This window comes from Monodelphis domestica, chromosome 6, assembly GCF_027887165.1.
Source record: "Monodelphis domestica isolate mMonDom1 chromosome 6, mMonDom1.pri, whole genome shotgun sequence".
NCBI lineage: Eukaryota > Metazoa > Chordata > Mammalia > Didelphimorphia > Didelphidae > Monodelphis > Monodelphis domestica.
Genome location: NC_077232.1, coordinates 53562507 through 53581032, shown reverse-complemented (window position 1 = coordinate 53581032; position 18526 = coordinate 53562507). Strand labels below are relative to the sequence as shown.

Genomic DNA, 18526 nt, shown 5'->3' with positions numbered 1-18526 from the left:
GGCAGTCAATATGGGAATTTGTTTTGCTTGATTTGCTATTTACTGTAATTTTTTTCTCATTTGGGAAAAGGAAGGAAGAGGAGGAGGCTATGGATAGGGTTGACAAGAATTAGGGAAAGAAAGAAAGAAAAAGAAAGTAAGGAAGAAAATAAAGTTATTGAAACATGTTTTTGAAATGTGTAGAAGAACTATCCAAAAGGAATCTCTGCAAGCAGGAAAATTTTGAAATTCTGTTCTATTTATCATATACTTAATGTATTATTATATGTTAATATATTACATACTTAAAAATAAAGACAAGATATACCCAAGAGATTTACAGTATAACCATCCATTGTTATATATGTGTGTGTGTTCATTTTAACTGGTTTATTAAATTCTGAAGTTTTTTTAATGGAGGAAATAACAAACTGTGTCATGTAAGCATCTCAAATTCAGCATGTCTAAAACAGGAGTCATCTTGTCTTGCAAACCGACTGCTATTCTGAATTTTCCTTTTCTTGCTAAGAGTACCCCCATCCTTCCATTAGCCAAGGTTCACAACTCCTGTCATTCTATGCTCTTATCAATGCTTCACCTGTAAGGATGCTATTAGAAAACAAGTATTGTTTTATTAGTTTAGGCATAAAAAGTAGAGTGCTGGCTTGAGAAAGAACTGAAGTTTGAAGCAGAGCTGATAGATCATGTTGATTTCAGATGTTGGTAGTTATAACAGTTTTTCTCAGTTTTCTCAGTTATTCTCTCTGGCAGTTGGGAGTTAGTCTCCGGCAGTTGGCAAAGACACACACTCTCAGAGACGCTCTCTCAGGGCTGGAGAAGGTAACATCTTTGCCTCTCTGTCTGAGGGAAAGATCTGAAGGAGCTTAGTGTTTTCCTTTCCCAACTTGGGAAACACTATTGAATATCTATTGTGGTTTTTTTAATAGATTCTTTAACTCTGAGAACACCAAAGAAAATTTGATCTTTGGTTTAGACTCTGAGTCAGACTCAGAGTCCTAACTTGATTTTTGTTGAGACTCAACCAGCTAGCCTTTTGTATTTTATAATTTGAAGGCGAAGTTAAGAATTATAAGGATAATAACAGTAGTTTTTATTTAGATAGTATAAATTTGGATTAGTCAGATCAGGGAGGAGTAGAGAACCAGTTCCTTGTGGAACCAGGGAGTTTATTTGGTTGGATTTAGGATCCCTTAGAATTAGAAATCCTTGTTATCCTTATATATTTCAATAAATATTTTATTTTTATAAGAGTCTCTTTAGTGTCCTTGAGCCTGGCCCTGAAGGAAAATTCATATTTGAGCTTTACTTCAACACTGAGGTTACTTTTGATTACAAATATCAAAAGTATCAGAACAGTTTTGAACTCATATTGGAATAATTTTTCTATCTATTTATGTAGCTTGCCATTATAATTTATTTTTATACACCCTGCCATATCCAACTAGTTGACAAGTCTTCACAATCCTACTTCCACAATATTTTCTCTTTCTTCCAAGGTAGTCATCACCTACTCAGGTCCACATCACCTTATACTAGCACTATTTCAATAACATAATAATTAGTCTTCCTCTCTTAAATCTCTCTCCTCTCCAATGTCACCTTCACATGACAGTCAAAGTGATTTTCCTAAAGAACAGGTTCTAAAGTATTTGTTCCTCTTTAGTAAATCCACTTGCTCCTTTTTACCTCTAGGATCAAAAGCAAACTCCTTTGTCATTTAAAATACCTCACAACCTAGCCCTGCTCTTCTTTTCCAGCCTGATTTCATTTTACTCTCCTTTAGTTGCTACATTCTAGTTGAACCAATATTCTTTCTATTCCTTGTGTAATAACTAACTCTAACTTGATAAATTTAATTGCTTTTGGACTTGTAATATTTATATAGGTGGTCACTAGGGATTTAATTTCTAAATCCCAATAATGAATTACTATAGTAAATGGATAAATGGAATTTATGGTAGTTTGTTTACAATAGAGGGAAGATATTAAGGAAGAGAAAAAAGGGGAGAGAGAGACAGAGAGACAGAGAGACACAGAGAGAGAGAGAGAGAGACAGAGACACAGAGACAGAGACAGAGACAGAGACAGAGACAGAGAGAGAACGAGAACCCTTTGGCTTCCACTGATACCAGAAAGGTGGGGTCACTAAGTCAGCCTTTCACTCACCAACAGTGACCATTTAAAAGGAAAAGCTGTCTGAGGTCTGCTGCACAAGTTCCTCCAGGGTCTAGTTCCTCTTCCAGTCTCTCCTCAAGTATCTGTCCTCCAGTCCAATTCTAAGTCAGAGATCTCTTTAAAGCTCAAGAGACTGATCCTCCAGTCCAACTCTGAATCAGAGATCTCTTCCAAGCTCAAGAGACTGATCCTCCAGTCCAACTGCGAGTCAGAGATCTCCTCAAATCAAATATATCTTCTTCTTCTAGCCTCTGATCCTCTTTTTAAAAACCTTTATCTCTTGTGTTACCCCCCCTAAATTTCACATCTACCAATCACAGCAGATGCTTTTCTCCAGGACTGCCTACTCTTTTGTTCACACCTTCTTAGGTTAGATTATACCTTTTGGGTTACTTAACACCTTTTTTGATTAGTTCACCTTTTGTTGTTACTTAACACCTTTTTGTAGTTAAGATGGGTAGATCTACTTAAAATACTGAGTTACCACCTTTTTTGGGGATTAAAATCTAAAAATAGATTGTAGATTACAATTCAATCTTCCAAATAAAGGAAGAGCTAAGTACCTTCATTGTTATAATCAGGGGATTACAATTTGATCTTCACAATAAAGGAAGAGCTAAATGCCATCATTGTTACAATCAAGGGAGAACTAAATACAATCTTCACAAACTCTAATTCCTTCATTCCTACCTCATCAATTCAGGAGTTTCCTTCAAAGCTTAGCTCAAATGCTAATATCCATATTGTGAATTTTAAAATTACTCCACCCTAATTATACATACTTTAGGGGAAGATAAAGTTGTAAATTCCTGATTGAACAATGAAAGTACTTAACTCATATCTTAGAGTGAAGCTAGAACTTTAAGCTGTCTATTTTTAGATCTAATACAAAAAGGTGGTAAGTACCTATAATGGTTAAATTAATCACAAAATGGTCAAGTAATTCACAAAAGGTAAGCTCAACAAAGAAGTGTGAAGTACCTCAGAAGATATAATCTAACCAGAGAAGGTGAGAACTAAAGAGTGGATAGTCCTGGAGAAAATCTAATCAAAGAAAGTGAGAACTAAAGAATGGGAAGTCCTGGGAAAAAGCATCTACTGAGATTGGTAGATGTGAAAATTTAGGGGAGGTGACATAAGAGAAAATTTCTTTAAAAGGAGACTAGAAAGTTCAGTTCAAAAATTTGGAATTCAGTTCAGAGTTTAGTTCAAGACTAAAATTCAGCCCAGAGGATCTCCCTCAGAGCAATAAGAGTGACTCCCTTTCCCTTGGGCTCATGGAGGCCACTTTGGCCAAGGCCTTTAACTACTGCCTGGCTGTGCCTGAGCCAGAGCAGTTTAACTCTCTCTCTCTCTCTCTCTCTCTCTCTCTCTCTCTCTCTCTCTCTCTCTCTCTCTCTCTCTCTCTCTCTCTCTCTCTCTTCCTCCCTCCCCCTTAATTCCTTCTCTCTCTATTAAAATCAACATAATTTTCAGCTACCTTGTGTAAACCTTGAAATTTCTCAGACTTGTGAATGTTAAAAAATTTCCCCATTGGACTGGGAACATTCCCCATTTTGATGAGAAAACTCCTTGCTATGGGAAGGACCTCTACTCCACCCGTACTTAAGACTGCTTTAGGGGAGAAAACTCCTTGCTAAACAATGAAAGTACTTGGACCCATGCTTATCATAAGGCAAGGAGTTCTTTGAGCCATGCCTGTTTTTTAGAATTGATACAATGAGATGCTAGGTACCTAAAAGGGTCGGGCAAGTTTTCTCTTAATGAGATTAGTTGACTCAGCTGTGTTTTCACTGGTTCAGACTTACTGAGGAGATTAGTTGACACAACAGCATTTTTTCTGGTTCAGACTTACTGAGGAGATTTGTCGACTTAGCAAGAATTCAGATGGGCAGTCCTTTGGAAAACATCTACAGTGATTGGTAGATGTAAGGACTTAGGGGAGGTGACATAGGAGAAAAACCTCCTATATAAGAAGCAGAATCTCTTGAGAAAAAGAGATCCTTTTGGAGGATCTCTGATGAGGATCGCTTGGGAAGAATCTCTTGAGAGAGGCTCTGGAGAAGGGAAGCTTTTGGAGGACAATCTCTAAGGAGATCTCGCTGGAGCTCCTCTGAGGGGACTCTGTCCCTCTGGAGGCTCTGGAGAGAGGCCCTTTGGAACTCTCTCTGGTGAAGTCAGCTGAGATGGAGCTGGCCTGGTGTCACTAGAATCCTTGCTTAGACAGACCTTGTGGTGAGTGTTAAAAGACTGACTAACTGATCTCTCTCTCTTAAGACTCGGGTCTAGGTCATGTTGGCTTAAGGCCCTTCATACTTATTTCCTTTTTCTCTCTTTCTCTCTTTAATTCCACATTTGTATTAATTAAACTCTCTATAAACCCAGTTGACTTGGGTAATTGAATAATTGGGAATATTTCCCTGGCGACCACCTTATATTTGATTTAAAAACCAAGACACTGTAGTGAAACATATTTCTGTGGTCAAATTTACTCACCCTCTCTTATATCTATCACAATTTATATCTTCCACCATTTTAACTCACTACAGTTTACAACATCACTCTTTTAACTACTACAGTTTAAGGACATCAACCATTTTAAATCTAACACTTGGGTATTTTTATTATTTGGGAATTTTCCCTGGCAACAAAATTAATTTAGACTTTTTCAAGTCACAACACTAAAATTATCCTAACAATATGTCATCTTTCCTGACCCCCTCATTTGCTAGTGCCTTCCCTATATTGATTACTTTGAATTTGTTTTGTATATATGTTATTACTCCTAATTATAAGTTCCTTGTAGACAAAGGAGGATAAATTTTGTATTTGTATACTCAATGCCTAAAGAGTGCCTGATAGTGCCTGGTATGCTCTCTCTCTCTCTCTCTCTCTCTCTCTCTCTCTCTCTCTCTATATATATATATATATATATATATATATATATATATATATATGCACATACACACACATATATATGCATGCATACATACATATACACACATGTGTATACATACACAAATATATGCCTACATACACATATAAAGACTAAACCTCACCTAAACTAGAAGTTCTTCATTCCCTAAGTGAGAATTATGAGATAATGGAGACATACTTTATATTAAAAGGAATATAATAGAAGATAAGCCAAATGGCAATGAAAAGATTTATAGTGAGTATAAATAGATTAGAGCATGTTAATGATTATTTGCATAGAGAAGTAGAATTTTTAAAAAATCATTGAGGAAATTTATATATATAATATATAAAAATTATATATATACCTACAACCAAGAATTAACTACCCAGCAAAACTGACTATATTCTTACAGGGGAAAGTATGGTCACTTAATTAAATAGAAGACTTACAAGTATTCGTAAAGAAAAGATCAGACCTGAAAAGAAAATTTGATGACCAAACACAGAACTCAAGAGAATCATCAAAAGGTAATTAACAAAGGGAGAAAAACCCTTTTTTAAGGGACCCAATAAGTTAAAATAATTTGTATCCGTAAAAGGAAAGAGGATATTGGTAACTCTTAAAAATTGTTATTATCACCTGGGTAGCTAGAAGAATTATACTTAGAGGGAACAGTGACAAACTGTATAGTGTTAAAATTAAATTGTGGTTGGACTCTGAAATATATTAATTAGGTAGTCACAAGGGATTTAATTTCTAAATCCCAAAATGAATTACTAAAGTAAATGGAATTTATGGTAGTTTATTTACAATATTTACAATAGAAGGAAGATATTAAGGAATGAGAGAGAGAAAAAAAAAACTCTGGCTTCTTCTGATACCAGTTAGAATTTCTAAGCCCCAGCCAGGGGAAGAGAGTCTCAAGAAGTTTGGCCTTACCTGAAGGTTTCACTCCTCCAGCAAGGTGGGGTCATTAAGTCAGCTTTTCACTTACCAAAGGTAACAATCTAAAAGAATTCTGGGTGTTGGTCTTCTAGTCCCTCTGCAGAGTCTGTGCCCAAATGTCCCAATGAATGAACCTCAAATCTCCAAAATGCCTCTTTTTAAAGATCTCTTTCTCTTGTGTCACCTCCCCTAAATTTTCACATCTACCAATGAAAAACAGACACTTTTCTCCAGGACTGCCCATTCTTTAGTTCTTACCTTCTTTGGTTAGATTTTCTCCAGGATTGCCCACTCTTTAGTTCTCACTTTCTCTGGTTAGATTACATCTTTTTGGGTTACTTAACAACTTTTTGTGATTAATTCACCTTTTGTAGTTACTTAACACCATTTTGTAGTTAAAAATCTAAAAATAGATTATAGCTTACAATTCTAGTTTCACTATAAAGGAAGAGCTAAGTACCTTCATTGTTACAATCAGGAGATAACTAAATCCAATCTTCACAATAGGATGAAATGCCAAGACATGAATATATATATGTATATATATATATGTATGCATAAATATACATATATGTATATAAATATAATATATATAATTAGAGTTAAAAAAGAGGTTAATACTAAGAGAAATGGGGAAAAAAACAAATGGGATAAATTTATATGTCACAAAGAAGCACATGGCGGGAGGGGGAAGAAGAACAATATAATGATAGGGTAAAAAGGTTGGAGATAGGAAATAATCAATTCTTACATGCATTGAAATTGACTCAAAGAGGGAAGAACAATCATATCCATTGGGGTAGAGAATTAATTTGTGCACTATAGAGAACTAGAAGGGTAACAAATGGACTGGTGGGGAGGGAAGCAATACAAGGGAGGGAGACAGTGGGGGGTAGTTTAAAAAGACTATATAGCAAATAAGAGGGGAAAAGAAGGGAGAGGGAGTAGAAAGGGAAGTAAAATAAGGGTAGGAATTAGGGGGTCTGATTAAAAGCAAAACACTGATGTAGAAGAAAATAGTGAAAGAAGAAAAGGCAGGACTAGGAGTGGAAATTAAAATGCTGGAAAATACACAGCTGGAAATCATAACTCTGAATGTGAATGGAATGAACTCACCAATAAAACACAAGCAAATGGCAGAGTGTATTAGAAACCCAAATCCTACCATATGCTGTCTACAGGAAACACACATGAGGAAGGTAGAGATACACAGGGTAAAAGTAAGCAGATGGTACAAAATCTATTGTGCATCAACTGATAAAAAGAAGGCAGGAGTCGCAATCATCATATCTGAAAAAGCCAAAGTAAAAATAGATCTGGCTAAAAGAGATAGGGAAGGTAATTATATCCTGATAAAAGGCAGTATAGACAATGAGGAAATATCAGTACTTAACACGTATGCACCAAATAGCATAGCATCCATATTTCTAAAGGAGAAACTAGTAGAGCTCAAGGATGCAATAGATAGAAAAACAATACTAGTGGGAGACCTGAACCTTCCTGTATCAGAACTAGATAAGTCAAACCAAAAATATACAAGAAAGAAGTAAGAGAAGTGAATGAAATCTTAGAAAAAGTTAGAGTTGGTACATACATGTAGAAGAATAAATAGGGACAAAAAGGAATACACCTTCTTTTCAGCAGCACATGGCACATTCACAAAGACTGACCATGTACTATGGCATAAAAACACGGAAAACAAGTAGAAAAGAGCAGAAATAATAAATGCAAATTTCTCAGATCACAATGCAATAAAAATAATAATTATTAAGGGTACATGGAGAAGCAAATCAAAAATTAATTAGTAATTAAACAATACAATTCTCCAAAATCAGTTAAGAGAACAAATCATATAAACAATAATTTCATTGAATAAAATGACAATGATGAGACATACTTTCAAAATCTATGGGATGCAGCCAAAGCAGTACTCGGGGGAAAATTTATATCCCTGAGTTCATATATTAACAAACTAGGGAGGGCAGAGGTCAATGAATTGGGCTTAAAATTTTTTAAAATTAGAAATTGAACAAATTAAAAATCCTCAGATGAAAATTAAATTAGAGATCCTAAAAATCAAAGAAGAAATTAATAAAATTGAAAGTAAAAAATATTGATTTAATAAATAAGACTAGAAGCTGGTACTTTGAAAAAACAAATAAAATAGACAAAGTACTGGTCAATCTAATTTAAAAAAGTAAAGAAGAAAACCAAATCAATAGTATCAGAGATCAAAAGGGAGCCCTCACCTATAATGAAGAAGAAAAAAAAACTATTATGCCAAATTATATGTCAGTAAATATAGCAATCTAGGTGATATTGATGAATATTTACAAAAATATAAATTTCATAGATTAACAGAAGAAATAGAATACCTAAACAACCCCATATCAGAAAAAGAAATTGAACAAGCCATCAAAGAACTCCCTAAGAAAAAATCCCCAGGACCAGATGGATTCACAAATGATTTCTATCAAACATTCAAAGTACAACTAATCCTAATATTATATAAACTATTTGACAGAATAAACAAAGGAGTTCTATCAAATTCCTTTTATGACAGAAATATGGTTCTGATTCCAAAGCCAGGCAGGTCAAAAACAGAGAAAGAAAACTATAGGCCAATCTCCCTAATGAATATAGATGCAAAAATCTTAAATAGGATACTAGCAAAAAGAGTCCAGCAAGTGATCACAAGGGTTATTCATTATGACCATGTGGGATTTATACCAGAAATGCAAGGATGGTTCAATGTTAGGAAAACCATCCACATAATTGACCATATTAACGAGCAAATCAACAAAAATCACATGCTATTTCAATAGATGCAGAAAAAACCTTTGATAAAATACAACACTCATTCCTATTGGAAACACTAGAAAGCATAGGAATAGAAGGGTCTTTCCTAAAAATAATAAACCGTGTATATCTAAAACCATCAGCAAACACCATCTGCAATGGGGATAAACTAGAAGCCATCCCAATAAGATCAGGAGTGAAACAAGGATGCCCAATATCACCTCTATTATTTAACATTGTACTAGAAATACTAGCAGTAGCAATTAAAGGAGAAAAAAGAAATTGAAGGTATTAAAATAGGCAATGAGGAGACCAAATTATCACTTTGCAGATGATATGATAGTCTACTTAAAGAATCCTAGACAATCAACTAAAAAGCTAGGGGAAATAATCAACAACTTTTGCAAAGTTGAAGGATATAAAATAAACCCACATAAGTCATCAGCATTTCTATATATCTCTAACTCATTTCAGCAGCAAGAATTAGAGCGCTAAATGCCATTCAAAATCACCCTAGACAATATAAAATACTTAGGAATCTATCTGCCGAGACAAACACAGGAACTATATGAACACAACTACAAAATGCTTTCCACACAGCTAAAACTAGATCTAAACAATTGGAAAAACATTGATTGCTCATGGGTGGGATGAGCTAACATAATAAAAATGACAATCCTACCCAAATTAATTTACTTATTTAGTGCCATTCCCATTGAACTACCAAAAACTTCTTTACTGAATTAGAAAGAAAACATAACAAAGTTTATTTGGAAGAACAAAAGATCAAGGATATCTAGGGAAATCATGAAAAAATTGCAAAGGTGACCTTGCAGTCCTAGATATCAAACTATACTATAAAGCAGTGGTCATCAAAACAATATGGTACTGGCTAAGGGACAGAAAGGAGGATCAGTGGAATAAACTTGGGGTAAGTGACCTCTGCAAGACAGGCTATGATAAGGTCACAGATCTCAGCTTTTGGGATCAAAATCCACTGTTTGACAAAAACTTCTGGGAAAATTGGAAGACAGTATGGGAGAGATTGGGTTTGGATCAACATCTCACATCCTACACCAAGATAAATTCAGAATGGGTGAATGACATGAATATAAAGAAGGAAACTATAAGTAAATTAGGTGAACACAGAATAGTATACATGTCAGATCTTTGGGAAAGGAAAGATTTTAAGATGAAGCAAGAGTTAGAAAAAATCACAAAATGTAAAATAAATTGATTACATTTTAAAAAGTTTTTGTACAAACAAAACTAATGCAACCAAAATTAGAAGGGAAGCAACAAATTGGGGGGAAAATCTTCTTAACAAAAACCTCTGACAAAAGCTAATTACTAAAATTTAAAAAGAACTAAATCAATTGTACAAAAAATCAAGCTATTCTCTAATTGATAAATGGGCACCAGATATGAATAGGTAATTTTCAGATAAAGAAATCAAAACTACTAATAAGCACATGAAAAAGTGGTCTAAATCTCTTATAATCAGAGATGAAAATAAAAACAACTCTGAGGTATCACTTCACACCTAGCATATTGGCTAACATGACATCAAAGGAAAGTAATGAATGCTGGAGGGGATATGACAAAGTTGGAACGTTAATGCATTGCTGATGGAGCTGTGAATTGATCTAACCATTCTGGAGGGCAATTTGGATCTATCCCAAAGGGTACTAAAAGACTGTCTGCCCTTTGATCCAGTCATAGCACTACTGGGTTTATATCTCAAAGAGATAATAAAGAAAAAAGATTTGTATAAGAATATTCATAGATATGCTCTTCATTGTGGCAAAAAATTGGAAAATGAGGGGATGCCCTTCAATTGGGGAATGGCTGAACAAATTGTGGTATATGTTGGTGATGGAATACTATTGTGCTCAAAGGAATAATAAAGTGGAGGAATTCCATAGAGACTGGAACAACCTCCAGGAAGTGATGCAGAGCGAAAGGAGTAGAACCAGGAGAACATTGTACACAAAGACTGATACACTGTGGTACAATCAAATGTAATGGACTTGTCTATTAGTGACAATGCAGTGATCCTGAAAAACTCAGAGGGATCTATGAGAAAGAACACAATCCACATTCAGAGGAAAAACTATGGGAGTAGAAACATTGAAGAAAAACAACTGCTTGATTACATGGGTTGAGGGGGATATGATTGGGGATGTAGACTCTAAATGAACACCCTAGTGCAAACATCAACAACATGGAAATAGATTCTGATTAAGGACACATGTAAAACCCAGTGCAATTGCGTGTTGGCTACTGGAAGGGGTCGAGGGAAGGGAGAGAGGGAAAGAATATGATTCTTGTAACCAAGGAATAATGTTCTAAAATATACATACATTTATATATATGTATATATAGAGATAGGTATGGAGAGACAGACAGACAGACAGACAGACAGACAGACAGACAGACAGACAGATAGATAGATAGATAGATAGATAGATAGATAGATAGATAGATAGATGTATAGATTGATGGATAGTTAAACAGACATATATACAGATGGATAGATAGATAGACAGATAGCTAGAAAATGAAATGGCCTAACAGGGAACACAGGGGATAACAGATGACTAGCCAAAGTGTTACTTTAGTATTCACAAAATTAAAGGATCTTTAGTGTATTCATACCTTCAATGGGAAGGTATCGATTCATTGTGATGGGAACTTATTGACAGATGACTAATATAGGTTAAGTAATAGAGCCATGAAATGGAAAGTATATAAACTTGGATGAAGAAAGGTGATGGAATGGATAGATATCTGGACTTAAGAGTCAGGAAGAAGGGTTCAAATCTGACCTCAGATACTTACTAGTTGTGAAACTTTTACTAAATCATTTAATCTATCTACCTCACTTTCCTCAACTATAAAAAAGTGTATCCTAATAGCACCAAATTCACAGGGTTATTGTAAGAATTAAATAAAAACATTTTTAAATGCTTAGAATTGTGACAGGCATATAATTAGCCCTTTAATAAATGCTTATTCCCTTACCCATTAAGGGTTACAGCCATCATTGAATTTTAATTGTTTCAATTTTATATTTGAGCTTTTTATGCTATGATAACACCTGGATGTCTTTATTGGTTATTACCCCATAGCTATTAGTATTTTTCTGTATGTCAATTCTAGGAAGGTAGACATTTGGGTACAATAACTTTCTAAGTGTCTGTTGTTTCCATTTTCAAGTCTCCAAAGCTTTTATGTGAATTCTTTCAGCACATTTTTCATTATTCTCTTGACCTTCTTTTTCTGGATGGCTGAGGTTTCCAGACATATAACCTGAAATGTCCTAGGAGAATTTACATAAAAAACAATAAAGTCAAGGAAATGGAAATCACAGGATGCATGTATGTATTCACATATGCATGTATATATGTATGTATATGCACATATGTAATCTGGGTATTCATGCACATTTTTTGGCCTCTCAAACCACTATTTTCTACTTTTAAAAGAATTTAACTTTCTTTGTTAACATCCTTGCACTGGGCAGCACATATGATTTTTTTAAAGTGATGACAGGAACAAGAAGTTTGACATTTTTCTCATAACTTGGCACAGGAATCTGAGATTATAGACATGCTTTGTATGTTAATCTCATTAAAGGTGAGAGGGTATTTTCCCCACGATTCCTAGTATTTCAAATGGAATAATCTACGAAAACAAAGCAAGTGATAGCAACGATTTCAGTTACAGAAGAGATATTTACTTTTCGAAAATCTTAACTGGGAATATTTTTATCAGTTGCTTCCATATAGAAAAGGTGGAGAATTCTCTTTAGCTAAACATCAGATCAGATTGCTGCAAAGCACTGACAAAGATTTCAGAGCCAGAATTTTTTTTGGATATTTATGTTATTAAACTTTAGGAGAGGGGACTTGAAAACAACAATATCTTGTTTTGTGAAATAAAAGATTCCAAAATCAGACATTTTAATATCAGACTAATATGTTCTAAGATCTTAGACAGATGTTTCAGTTTATTTTTAATTTTTCACTCTTATAAATGAAGAAAAGCAATTTAATCCCTTCTCTAACAATGAATCAGAATAGAGTTCTTCTGCAATTCTTTGTAATGAATGACATAAGTTTTACTTGATCTCTAAGGATCCTTCAAGCCTGATAATTTTATGATTCAATTAGGTCTTTTATAATTTCTTAATAAAATGGACCCAGATTGAAGTTTACCATGAGGCCTATTTTTCTCTCAATGTGCTCTAAGCTCATCACCTCTTATTACCTATTATAGTTTCCAAGTGTCCTCATATTACACCACTGCCTATAGCTTTAAGCCCACTAAATCAAGAACTTGAATTTAAGCAGTTCCATTATTTTCAAATTTAAGTCTGCAATCTTGGGAGTTAGAGCTAGAAGAGGTCTTAAAGATTGTCTAGTTCAATTCTGTTTATTTTTAAATGAAGTAATGGAAACAAAAAGGATATGACTTACCCAAAGTCGCACAGATACTAAGAATCAGAATCAGAATTTGAACCCTGGTCTTCTGACTTTAAATAAAGTATAGTTGCCTTTTTATCATCTTATTAAGTAAAATTTGAAGAAGGGTTCTATCATTAGCATCAGGAAAATGTAAGAAAATCAAAAGACATTTTTGAAACAGAGGGAGAGGAAATCCACAATGTAAAAATAGCTAAAAGGAAAATCCTTTCGGGACTAACAGGATACGGGAGTGGAAAACCCCAGGACATTTGCCCAAATGCTTTTTTGTTTTATTTGTAGTCTGTATTTGTCCCTTTCAAAATGTCAACTGCAGAACAGAAACAAAGCTACATATTATATATTGCAAAATATGGCTGAGGCAGATTCTCCCATTGCTAATTCAAATAAAACATCTTCTGTCTTTATGACAGTTCCCTTCTAATTAGGTTATCTTATAATTTGATCAAGGAATTTGCAGTATGATAGCATTCCCAAAGGATTTATATTATATATTCAATTCAACAAGTATTTATTAAATAGGGGACATTCATATGATATGATATATTATAATATATTTATATAATATATAAATATGCATTTATATATTGTATATAATGTATATAAATATGTATAAATATATATATTATATAAATCATAGTTTGTAGTAGATAAAGGGCTATGGTAGGTATTGGGAGACCTGGGGGTTAAGTTCTACCTCTAACGCATGCATCTGTGTGACCATAAAAAGTCTCTTCATTGATCAGTGCCCAAGGCAATTCTCTAAGGTTCTAAGTTACAGATGAATTAATAAACACAGATTAATTGCCAGTGTAGCCTATCTATGGAATGTGACTGGCTCATTTACCCAATTTGATCTTATACAGGTTAAGTCTGGTGAACAATTATCACATGGTTATAACTCAGACTTCCTTAGTTTCCTAGGGATAACTGTTCTGGAAGTGAGGATGAGAAAGACCCTCCTGTTATTCACCACAATAGTTTGTCAGCCCCCACCATCATGCTTCTCATTTACCATTGTAAAAATTTAAATTAATATATAATAACGTCAAATATTATATTTTATAAGATTTATTAATAATCACTAGAAATAAAGGAATAAAAAGGTAACAAAATAAAACCATATTCCCATGGCTAACCTACCTGTTCAAATAACCTGCTCCACCAAAGTCGTGACCCAGGAAGCAAAGAGAGCTAGCCACAGAAGACCACCCTATTTGTCCCCTGTCTATGTCAGCACATAAGACAGGAAGTCAGTGGGCTCTTGGGAAATGTAGTTCAAAGGCACACTTTCCAATTACACACCATGACACTATTAAACATAAAATAATTAATGATAAGGAAGAGAAATAATAATAATTGCAAAAACATTCAATATAAAGTGAATGAAAGTATAGTCAATACATCATAGCCCACATATAAACCTGGGTCACCTCTAAGTAATATGCATAGAATCCTTATTGGAATTGGGCACCTACTGATAGAATTAGGAAGGGACATGAATGAGGAAAGCATGTGTGGTTAGTGTAACTCACAACCCTTGACTGCATGTCTTGAGGTCCTTGGAACCTTCAGGAACAGCACATGATTCTACTTTTCTGCTAACTGCTCTGCTTCTGGACCTTCCTACTCAAGTGATGGACAAATCCACTCTTTTTCTAGTCTCAAACCAGTGAAATAGTGACTTGCTATTTTAACTCAAAACTATCCTCAAAAAGACCCTGAAAATTGGATACTATTATAATCACAAGTAGTTAACTTTAAGCCAGACAACTTGAAAGAATCTAAGAATGGTACTCCGGGCAATATCAACAGTCTCAATGAGGTCTTCATTCCACATCATTGTCCAATTAGATTTCAGCATCTGATTAAAGCCAAGCAGAATTCCAGACTAAACTTGTCTTTTTCCCTTCTGTTTTCCTTCTCAAATGAAAAGGAACAGAAAAGATCAACCAGACACTTTTTAGAGGCTTTACATCTCTCTCAAACCATAGATGGAGCTGAAGAGCAGTAGCTGAAACTGTGGCAGAGTTCAGGTCACCTCAGATCAGAGAGCTTCCAACCTTTTCTTCATCCAGTCTATAAATACTTTTATTCCAGTTAGCAACTTCTCACATTTAGTAGCTGAAACCTTTCTGTTAGTTGACACTTACTTGATGATGTCTTCTTAACCCTTATTGCTTTCTTAATTGGTTCTGTTGTCTCCTTTGCTGCTGAATTCTTCCTGTTGGTGACCAATGGTTCACCTTTCCTTTGTAGATAAAATTCACAAAATCTAGCTCTGTCATCTGTAAAGGCAATGGTCCTTATTTAATCTTCCCACAGTCTCCAAACAATTATTCAATTTACCAATTCATGAATGTTAGTCTATACTGTTCTAAAAAGTCATATGTAAATGAGCTTCTGTACCACAAGACTCCATAGCCTTTATTATTTCTCTGCCCTCCATAGCTTCAGAATAAAGAAACAGAAACTTAATCTCAAAGTAGAATAATGGTAGTAAAGATGTAGAAAAGTTCCTCTGAGTTGTTCAGGGTCATTACATTGCCACTAATTGAGAAGTCCATTACATTAGATTGTACCAGAGTGTATCAGTTTCTGTGTACAATGTTCTCCTGGTTCTGCTCCTCTCACTCTGCATCAATTCCTGGAGGTTGTTCCAGTCTCCATGGAACTCCTCCACTTTATTATTCCTTTGAGCACAATAGTATTCCTTCACCAACATATAACACAGTTTGTTTAGCCATTCACCAATTGAAGGGCAGCCCCTCTTTTTTCAGTTTTTTGCCACCACAAAGAGCTCAGCTATGAATATTCTTGCACATGTCTTTTTCCTTATTATCTCTTTGGGGTACAAACCCAGCAGTGCTATGGCTGGATCAAAGGGCAGACAGTCTTTTATCGCCCTTTGGGCATAGTTCCAAATTGCCCTCTAGAATGGTTGGATCAATTCACAACTCCACCAGCAATGCATCAATGTCCCAATTTTGCCACATCCCCTCCAGCATTCATTACTTTCCTTTGCTGTCATGTTAGCCAATCTGCTAGGTGTGAGGAGACACCTCAGAGTTGTTTTGATTTGCATTTCTCTGATTATAAGAGATTTAGAGCACTTTTTCATGTGCTTATTAATACTTTTGATTTCTTTAATTGAAAATTCACTATTCATGTCCCTTGCCCATTTTTCAATTGGAGAACGACTTGATTTTTTGTACAAACTGGCTTAGCTCTTTATAAATTTGAGTAATTAGACCTTTGTCAGACGTTTTTGTAATGACGATTGTTTCCAATTTTCTTTTACAAAAACTTTTTAATTTGATGTAATCAAAATTATTTATTTTACATTTTGCGGCTCTTTCTAAGTCTCACTTGGTTTTAAAATCTTTTCCTTCCCAAAGATCTGACATGTATATATTCTGTGTTCGCCTAATTTGATTATAGTTTCCTTCTTTATATTCAGCTCATTCACCCATTCTGAGTTTATCTTAGTGTAGGGTGTAAGATGTTGATTCAAACCTAATCTCTCCCATACTGTCTTCCTATTTTCCCAGCATTTCTTTTTATCAAAAAGTAGGTTTTGGTCCCCAAAACTGGGATCTTTGTGTTTATCAAAGACTGTCCTGCTGAAGTCATTTACCCCAAGTCTATTCCACTGATCCTCCTTTCTGTCCCTTAGCCAGTACCATATTGTTTTGATGACCACTGCTTTATAGTATAGTTTGAGATCTGGGACTGCAAGGTCACCTTTGCAATTTTTTCATGATTTCCCTAGATATCCTTGATCTTTTGTTCTTCCAAATGAACTTTGTTATTTTTTTCCAATTCCATAAAGAAGTTTTTTGGTAGTTCAATGGGTTTGGCACTAAATAAGTAAATCAATTTGGGTAGGATTGTCATTTTTATTATTTTAGCTCATCCCACCCATGAGCAATCAATAATTTTCCAATTGTTTAGATCTAGTTTTAATTGTGTGGAGAGTGTTTTGTAGTTGTGTTCATATAGTTCCTGTGTTTGTCTCAGCAGATAGATTCCTAAGTATTTTATATTGCCTAGGGTGATTTTAAATGGAATTTCTCCTTCTAATTCTAGCTACTGAGATGGATTGGAGATATATAGAAATGCTGATAACTTATGAAGGTTTATTTTGTATCCTGCAACTTTGCTAAAGTTGTTGATTATTTCCACTAGCTTTTTAGTTGATTCTCTAGGATTCTTTAAGTATACCATCATATCATCCGCAAAGAGTGATAGCTTGGTCTCCTCATTGCCAATTTTAGTACCTTCAATTTCTTTTCCTTCTCTAATTGCTACTGCTAGTGTTTCTAGTACAATGTTAAATAATTGGGGTGATAATGAGCATCCTTGTTTCACTCCTGATCTTATTGGGAAGGCTTCTAATTTATCTACATTGCAGATGGTGTTTGCTGATGGTTTTAGATATACACGGTTTATTATTTTTAGGAAAGGTCCTTCTATTCCTATACTTTCTAGTGTTTTTCAATAGGTGTTGTATTTTATCAAAGGCTTTTTATGCATCTATTGAGATAATCATGTGATTTTTGTCAGTTTGCTTGTTAATATGGTCAATTATGCGGATAGTTTTCCTAATGTTGAACCATCCTTGCATTCCTGGTATGAATCCTGCCTGGTCATAGTGGATGACCCTTGTGATGACTTGCTGGAGTCTTTTTGCTAGTATCCTATTTAAGATTTTTACATCTATATTCATTAGGGAGATTGGTCTATAGTTTTCTTTCTCTGTTTTTGACCTGCCTGGCTTTGGGATCAGTACCATGTTTGTGTCATAAAATGAATTTGGTAGAACTCCTTCTTGGCTTATTCTGTTAAATAGTTTGTATAATATTGAGATTATTTGTTCTTTGAATGTTTGATAGATTTCATTTATGAATCCATCTGGATCTGGGGATTTTTTTTAGGGAGTTTTTTGATGGCTTGTTCAATTTCTTTTTCTGATATGGGGTTGTTTAGGTAATTTATTTCTTCCTCTGTTAGTCTAGGCAATTTATATTTTTGTAAGTATTCATCCATTTCACCTAGATTGCCATATTTGTTGCCCTATAATTGGGCATAATAGTTTTTAATGATTGCCTTAATTACCTCTTCATTAGAGGTGAGGTCTCCCTTTTCATCTTGGATACTGTCAATTTGGTTTTTTCTTTCCTTTTTTTAATTAGACTGA

At 34.6% G+C, this 18526-nt stretch overlaps 1 protein-coding gene and 1 long non-coding RNA gene across 3 annotated transcripts in view; one reads left to right on the top strand and one right to left on the bottom strand.

The window, feature by feature from the left end:
• GAS2 (growth arrest specific 2) overlaps positions 1-18526 on the top strand; it is a 218991-nt gene that overhangs the window by 2339 nt on the left and 198126 nt on the right. For both annotated transcript variants that reach the window (XM_056802009.1, XM_056802008.1), the window contains exon 2: positions 5508-5622. The gene's annotated coding sequence lies outside the window, so the exon portion shown is untranslated. The remainder of the gene's footprint in view (positions 1-5507; positions 5623-18526) is intronic.
• Positions 1-18526, bottom strand: part of LOC103095454 (uncharacterized) — a 103904-nt gene that overhangs the window by 83063 nt on the left and 2315 nt on the right. The window contains exon 2 of the long non-coding RNA XR_469403.2: positions 15480-15614. This is a non-coding gene — a long non-coding RNA (uncharacterized LOC103095454). The remainder of the gene's footprint in view (positions 1-15479; positions 15615-18526) is intronic.